Here is an 8566-nt window from a genome sequence, read left to right as displayed (position 1 = left end):
TGCTTGCTTTCTTTTCTAAAAGAAATAATTGTGTGTGGGGGGGTTACCTTTCCTCTGCCATGAGGTCCAGACCCTGATGCAGAAAGGTTTTTAACGTCTGCATTACGTTCTTCTCGGAAAAGGGTACACGGTGAACACGGGAACCAAAGGATTCTCTCCGCATTCTCCAGCCTCTGTCCCTGTCTTCACGTGGTTTTCTCTCTACCTCTCTCTTCTCTCCACTACTTCAAAGGATTATCAGTCATTGGATTTAGAGTCCACCTTAATCCAGTATGGTCTTATCTTGATTTTAGCTAATTGCTTCTTCAAAGACCCTATTTCCCAATAAGGTCACATTCTGAGGTTCCGAGTGAAAATGAATTTGGGGGAAACAGTAATCAACCCAACTACCTATAGGGATTATTACATATCATTATTTCCATGTCATCATTGGGAGAGCCGAGGTCCAGTACGGGAGGCAGCTTGCCCTATTACTCAGCTGCCCACTGGCAAAGCTGCGTTGTGGACTCAGCTCAGTCTGATGCCAACGCCACGCTTTTTTTCTACAATGCCATGCTGCTTCTGGAAAACCAATCTGCAAAGTCTAGCCTGGAAAGTAATGGCGTCAACAGTCCTCTGCCCATGAACACGGAGAGGTCGGAGTGGGGCTGTGAGAGTCTGACTCTTGTTTCAGATATGGTGTTGAATCTGAGGATGATGGAGGATGAGCTCATCACAGTTTTGTAAATGGAAGCATTCATGTCCTGTACTGTGACTCTGTTCAACCAGGACGCAACTCTCTAACCACCACACAAGGGTGGGAATGTCAAAGACTGTGCTCCTCTGGGCTCCCGGATCTAAGTGGCCAGGGGCCCTGAGGCAGGCCACTTTGCTGGCCCTCTGCAGCCAAAGGGGCCAGGATTGGACAGTGCTTTCATTGCTGGTGTTTTTCAAGTGTGTACAACATACTCGTACAGTTATAAAAAAAACTGTCCTTGCCTATATGTGTTAATATTTGCTGGAGTGTGGGCAGGGTAGTACAAAGAATGTGCTTACTATTGACTTTTCACCCCCAAGTTAATAGTTAACTTTGTCTCCTTGTATGTCTAGGTGGCTTGCTAGCTTTGGTCAGAAAGAAAAACTCTGAGACACAGAATGGAATGGTTTTAACATTTGCCTTTTTCATCTTTACTTGGTATGGTTTACCTCTTTTAGGTTAGGTCAGGATAGCTTTTCAAAAACACAATATGCCACTCCTGTACTTACCATAGAAATCTCAGAACAGATATTAAGTGTTTAAAATAGAAGAATTTTCTTTGTATGCTTGAAGTGTTTTTAAAGGTTAGAGATATCTGTTACAGGAATGTAGAATATCATTGCTTGCGGGTAGTTCAGTAAATGTCTAAGGTAGCCACGTCTGGTGGGAACATTGTAAACTTTGGGGTCAACCAGACCTTGGTTTATATTCAAGTTCTGTGACCCATTAGCCATGTGACCTTGGGCAAGTCACAGAACCTCTGATTCTCAGTCTCCTCCCTAAGTACACCTCAAAATAAACACTTTGTAAAAATTATTGTGACTGTTAGAGGAACATATGTAAAAATCTGACACAGAGTAGAATCTCAAAAAATGTTTCTCACCTCTTCCTTCCATTAGTCAGTTGTTCTGCTGGGTCAAGGTCCGCCATTTTGAAAATGTGGTTAGGAACTGACAATTAAACTTTCCTTTCATCCAAGCCTACTGGTGAAGTGGAAAAGGCTGGACTAGTTTTTTTTTTTCATTCTGATTAGGCTGTTCTGGAGGAAACCCAAACAGCATGGGCTATTTCATCCCCTTTCAGGAAAGCTCATGCCCAAATCTATAAATTTAATCCACCGTCTGCCTCACGAATAGATTTTACCTACTGTGCCCCTGCACTGAAAGGAACACAGGGAAATTGGCAGAGGCTCGCTTGATAAACTGCCACTGAAACCAGAGGGAGTATTGTTGTGGAGCTAACAAGCCACCCCGGCCTGCTCTGCTGCCCAGCCCAGATCAAGTGTGGCTGAGAGTCGGAGCTGTTTACAGCTCAGCGCTGTGGGCACGTTTCCTGTGGGCTCTGCCCAGAAGTGACAGATGCCCGCGGTTGTGCACAGGACTCAGTCTGCCAGGAGAGCCTGTGTAAAAGGGATTCGACGATGGAGGGAAAGCTGTCATGGCGGTGAGGAGGAGCGGGGAAGACGGCCGTGTGCGGAACCCCCGGGAGTGACGGTGGAGGCGAAGGAATGAACCAGATCACCCTGGCGAGGCTTCCCACTTCCAACCGCAGAGATGTAGCAAGCCATGGTGGGCTCCTCCCACGGGCCAGCCTCGGGCACCCCGCTGGAGGAATGAGGAGAAACAAGAAACAGCTCCTGCCTTCCAGGGCCCCTTTTAGTGCAGGAGGCAGCCGGGTGACCATTCAGAGCGACAGGCAGAGCAGAGGCTCTTCCCGCCCACGGAAGCGACGCAGGGGTAAGAGCAGGGCCTCTGGAGCCCAACAGCCTGGCTCAATCCGGCCAGGACCGCGGCCTCGTTAGTTCTACGACCTTGGGCAAGTGATCTGGGCTCAGGGAGCCTCAGTGGTCTCACCTGCAAAATGGGGGTGGTGACAGCACCTACCTCTTGGGGTTGTTAGAGGAGGGAAAGAATATTTTTAAAGCATGTGGCACATTGTAGGCTCGTTGTTGTTAGGTTGACCATAACCCTTAAGGAACCGTTTTCATCATGGGCTGAGATGGAAACCACTTTTTCCGATCTGAAAATCAAAGCACTGAATATCTAACCGAGCACTCCTGGTTTATCAGCATATACCGCGCAGGCCTACAGAGGTGGAAATCTGAACACGTGTTTGCACTGAACAGATAGCCTTTCTCAGGGAGAATCCAAGCGTTGGACATTATTAGCACAGCATCTGTTTTTGCCATTGCTACTTTCTAGCAAAGGTTTAAGGGGCCCTTTCTATCTCGGGGAGAGCTGGAAGCACCCCGTCTTCAGGAAACCTTTTTAAGTATAGGTAAGAACATTGTGAGAAAGAACTGGGTGCAAGGAATGTTGCGAACAAAACTGGAAGACTCGTGATACGGAGAGAACCAGGTGGGCAGGAACGTATGCCTTTCCATCCTCGCTGTACCCAGCCTGGACCCCACCCCACAGCAGCATGGAACACGCCCTGCCCATGTATCTGTGTGTGTGCACAGGCATGCACAGATGCTCAGGGGCACACACCCATTCACATGCGCACACTCACACACGCACAGGCGCGCGTGCTCACACCAGGCTTATCTTTCTAAGCTCTCCTGGCTCTAAGAAGATGACTTTTCTGACTGGATTTACACAGGTCCCCTAGCAATACAGCCCTCAGGCTGTGAGGTCTGTGAGCCAGCCGTGTCTCCCACACGCCACTGCTCTGTTGCCTGCCTACCTTCTGACCTTGTCAGCATGTCCTTGCTCCCAGCCCAACACCCACATCTCCGACTTGGAGAGAGGATACCCCCCTCCCCCCGCCCCGCTCCACAGGACACAGACTACAGTCACCCTCTGGCTCCATACTAGGAACCCCATCCCACCTGTTCCAGCCACTAGACTTCAACTCGTGTGATTGGCCAGGCAGCCCTGAGCACCCGCCCGGGTGGAGAGACGCCCCTCTGCCCCTCCGGAGCTGCAGCCTCTCCTTCATCCCCACATTCAACCATTTCCTCTGAGCTCACTGATAAAGGAAGCTTTCCCCAATCCAGGGAGGCATCCGGTGGTGCAGTGACGGACAAAGGGATCTTGGGTCAACTGACTCTTCTAGCTGTGACACCGTAAGCTCTGGGCCTTGATTTCTCCCGCCAACATTTAAAGCATCTGAGAAAGTTGTGTGCGAGGAAGCGCTGTAAATGTTCAAGGGGAACAAGCCTTTCTTGCCCTTTCTGCTTCCAGGCCAGCTCCCAGCTCCCTTCCTCCCTGGCCCCTCACGACCTTCTCCATATCAGAAACCACTTTTTTTTTTTTTTTTTACAAAGACAGAGAGAGAGTCAGAGAAAGGGATAGACAGGGACAGACAGGAACGGAGAGATGAGAAGCATCAATCATCAGTTTTTCGTTGCGACACCTTAGTTGTTCATTGATTGCTTTCTCATATGTGCCTTGACCGCGGGCCTTCAGCAGACCGAGTAACCCCTTGCTCGAGCCAGCGACCTTGGGTCCAAGCTGGAGAGCTTTGCTCAAACCAGATGAGCCCGCGCTCAAGCTGGCAACCTCGGGGTCTCGAATCTGGGTCCTTGCCATCCCAGTCCGACGCTCTATCCACTGCACCACCGCCTGGTCAGGCAGAAACCGCATTTTCATTGATTGTCATTTTTTAATTGTTACAGCTGGCTACTGATTCCATTATGATAGGTTTATTAAGCAATCAAAGCTGGAGAGTACGGCGAAGGTGAGTTCCTCAAGAGCAAGACTGAGTGCCGACCTCCCAGTCTGCAGCCTGCTGTCTGGTTGAATGAACGAATGAATGGATGAACAAGTGGATGAATGGCACGATGAGCTTGCCAGTTAGTGCAGAAAGTGTGCCCCCTGCTAACCAGACCACAGACTCCATCCGGTACTGTGACTGCAGGATCCCCAAAGATCGGCTCCTCGCAGACAAACAGGAAGAAGACACGGTGTGCCACAGAAGCGCCAGGCCTCTGCACTGCTCATTCTGACCCTCACTTCCCCTGCCCCAGCCCGGACCCTTCCCAGAGTTCACCATCACGGCCCCCAGATGTTCCAGTCAGAGCAGGAGGGCCGTATTTAGCACCTCTCTCTCGCCCACTGCCATGGAGTCCTGGTGACACACACACACACACACACACACACCCGGGCACACACACCGCAACTCCTCTCTGGACTGCTCCCACTCCTTGTAGCCATCACCACCTTCTGCCTTGTTTACTAGGCAACTCTAGGCCTCCCAACTATTTATTTAACCTGAATAATCATTTTATAGCGAAAACCAGGTCATGACATTTACTTGCTTAAAACCCTTCTGTGACTTCCCACTTAGAGCAAAGTGGAACTTAAAATAAAAATTTGAGAATAATATCAAAAGGCCCTAGCACGGTGTCTAAGTTAGTGTTCGCTGCTGGAATGAATGGAACAGAAAACCATCGAGCAGTTGAAACACAGCAGGTTACTTCTCAGTAGCATAGCCGTCCCAGGTGAGAGATCCGACTCAGCGGGCAGCTATCCTCAAAATCTAGGGGCCCAAGTTCCTTCTAGTTTGTAACACGACCATCTTGGAGGGCCTCCTAGACATTTGCTTCTAGCTGGAAGAACGGGAAAGGGAATGGGAGGAGAAGCTCGACCGATTCTTAAAAGTCTTGGCCTAGAAGTGCCATAGTGCCATATATCATTTTGATATGGTGACAAGAGGTAGTCATATGGCCACATCTAAATGGAAGGGGGGGGGGGTGGAAACGCCGTGACATTCTGACAGGACAGCATGATTTTGGGTGGGAGCTGGTCATCTCTGTGACACGTGGCACACAAAGCCATGGATGATCTGACCTGCTTTTCCTACTTCCTTTGAGGCCACCCACGTCCCTCTCCCGCTCGGTGGCCACTCTTCCCCTCTCTTGCTGGGTCCCACTGCCCAGCTCCCTCCAGCCAGCCAGCCAGCCATGGCTCCATCTCTTCAGTTCCGTGAGCACACTAAGCTCGTCCCATCTCAGGGTCTTCCCACGTCCTGATCAACTCTAACATTCTTCTCTTCCTTCTCCCTCAACCCTTCTTTCTGATTTTGCTGAGCTATCTCTAACAATTCCTTCAGTTTCAACTTAAATATATATATCCTCTTCCAAGAGGCTTTCCTGACCCCTTCCCATACAAACGCATGCTGCCTGTTATGCTCTCTCAGGGGGCCATATTCTTTCTCTTCTGAACACTCATGTAAACAAAAATGTCATTGTGTGTAGCTCTGTTAATGTCTATTGTCTCCTACTAGACTCCCTGAGGGCAAGAACCCATTGGGCTTGCTCCTCACGTGGGTTATGATCGGGTTAGACTCAGGGCCCCGTTCAGCACCGTAAGTATTCATTACATGAATAAATTATGAATGAATGCCTTGTTTTCAGACTTATGAAATTAAATTAACTAAGGTCAGGAGAGAGGGTAGTCTTGTATTTATTTAGCATATATTATAGGCCATCACTTGGCTTAAACCGTCACATATATTATCTAATTTTATCCTCAGGCCAACTTTTCAAGATGAGTATCTTTTTTTTTTCTCCCCAATTAGTTTTGCCACTTTCTCTATAGGGATGTGAGGTTCACAGTTCCTAAACATTTTGCCCCCGTTCGAACAGCCAGAAAGTGGTGGGGGGCGGAGTTCATGCCCACAGTACCTGCTTCCAAAGCACACGGCTAACGAGGGTTTTAGAGGGAGTGCCCCGGACAGGAATTTGACCAGCAGGACGCTCAGCTCAGGCAAACTGCTTTAAGGTCCGAAGTTCTCAGTCTAGCCCCGGCCCTCTCAGCTGTATTTTTCTTTCTTTCTGTCTAGGCGCATGCTGTGGGGTATGATTTCCCTTTTTTTCTTCTCTTTATTCAAATATGTTTGGGTAAAATATAAGTACTTCTTTATTCCCACCCATTTCACCCACAAAAGTTGTCCCATCCATATCTGTCTTGTTCCAGGAAATACCCATTCTCATAGGACCCCCCCCCCCATGACGTGTCCAATCAGAAGAGCAGGTGATGTACGAACTCAGGCGTAGCCATGGAGACCCGGGGCCGCAAGGCCAGGCTCCTCCCCAAGGTCAGCGCAAAGGGAGGCGCTGGCTCAAGGGCAGGAAACGATTTCAAACCCGAACAGGGAGAAAGGACACGCTGCATAAAAGCCATGCCAACGGCCGTGAGGGAAGAGAAGTTCACATGTGCACCGAGATCCCACTTTGGACATCTCTGTCAGGGGCCCTCCCTTTGTCCCCAACACCCTTGCTCACTATGTCCAATGACAGAATTCATTTGCGTGCTAAGTCAAAGGGTCAGGGGCGTGGAGGTGGGCAGGGCCTTGAGCGACCAGTTGTCTCAGTTTGCCCTCAGTTTAATGATTTATCATTCAGGTCCTGGGCACACTGTGAGGAGCTGATCACCCTCATTGCCACTGACCCCCCGTAAGAGACGGGCGCTCACACTTCTGTGGCTGGTGTTTTTTTTAATTCCCGGACACTAAAATTCAAGACACACAAGAGACAAATAATACAGCAATTTATGAGAAGCATCATCCTGAATTTTTTCAATAAGCAAAATGTAAAGTTAGTCTATACTAGAATAATCTGCAACTCAGAAATCACTTAAAATTAAATATGAAAAGAAAAACCTCATTCCTTGAATTAAACACAGGATTTGTGTATTTTTCTGTATTTGTTAGTGTTTAATATACATTCTATTTAAAACCAACAAAATTTCTGGTTTCAGAAGGTTGATATTACTGTTTCACAAATACATCTCAGGACTTTATAGGTTAGTGATAAGTAGGAGTTTAAATTTTTAGTTTGAACTCGGGTTATCAGTTTACACATAATTATACAATGTTAGAAAATGCAGGGAAGCTTGTCATTTAAAAAACGGTGGCATTCACCAATAACATAATTGAATACTTTAAATTTTAATGTTATAGGTTGCGCATTACCTTATAAAACAAAAACTCAATCTATGGAGAATTCATGTGTAAATACCTTATCTGCTTTTGGTCACATTTTTAAATGAAGGCCTTCATTTTATTGTAAAGTAAATATGAATCTGTAAAATATTAACATAAGTTACATTTTATAAGAAAGCACTGATTGAAGCACCAGGAATTCATGCACATGGATACTACAGGTCAGCCTATGTGACAGGTCATTATTTAGCACGTCTTTGTTTTACTTAAATATCAGGAACGGTAGTGTTAGTTTTATTTGGCACCTTGATGAATACTGCTGGCCAACCTAAATGATTTTGCATATGTTGGCTCTAATTAGAAATGTTAAAAATAACCCAGGAAAGAAAATGTGTAATTTACGTATTTAGCATCATGACATATATATGCTCAGAAAGTGGGCCCCTGTGCTCCACTGATGAGTGAGAAACAAGAGAGGATACCGATGTTCTTGACCTTTTACCCTACAGCCCACCTGGCGTTCCGCTTCTCCCGGGGGTGGGGGTGGGGACAGAGAGGACAGCAGAGGACCAAGGACAAAATGAAGGAGGGCACTCTAATGCTTCAAGGGGCCCTGTCAAGGGAAAATTCATCCAATTAATGGCACCAGTGAGCTCTTACTTTGATTAAAGAAATAAAATGGGATGGACGCGAAGACTCAAATCATGCTAAAATATATAATGTTTCTCCTCTCTTTCTCTCATGTGTATCTTCCGCAGCCATCTGTCTTCAGAATGGCTTTTTCCGCAAAGGCGACGACACCTGTTGGAATGTGTATCTGTTTGAGGTGATCTGCATCATCGGTGTCATCATCTGTGATGGTTAATGCTATACGTCAACTTAGCTGGGTGATGGTGTCCAGTTGTTTGGTCAAACACTTGGTCTAGATATTGCTGTGATGGT

Source organism: Saccopteryx leptura, chromosome 10, assembly GCF_036850995.1.
Source record: "Saccopteryx leptura isolate mSacLep1 chromosome 10, mSacLep1_pri_phased_curated, whole genome shotgun sequence".
In the NCBI taxonomy this organism is placed as follows: domain Eukaryota; kingdom Metazoa; phylum Chordata; class Mammalia; order Chiroptera; family Emballonuridae; genus Saccopteryx; species Saccopteryx leptura.
Note: the sequence above shows the minus strand (reverse complement) of the source record.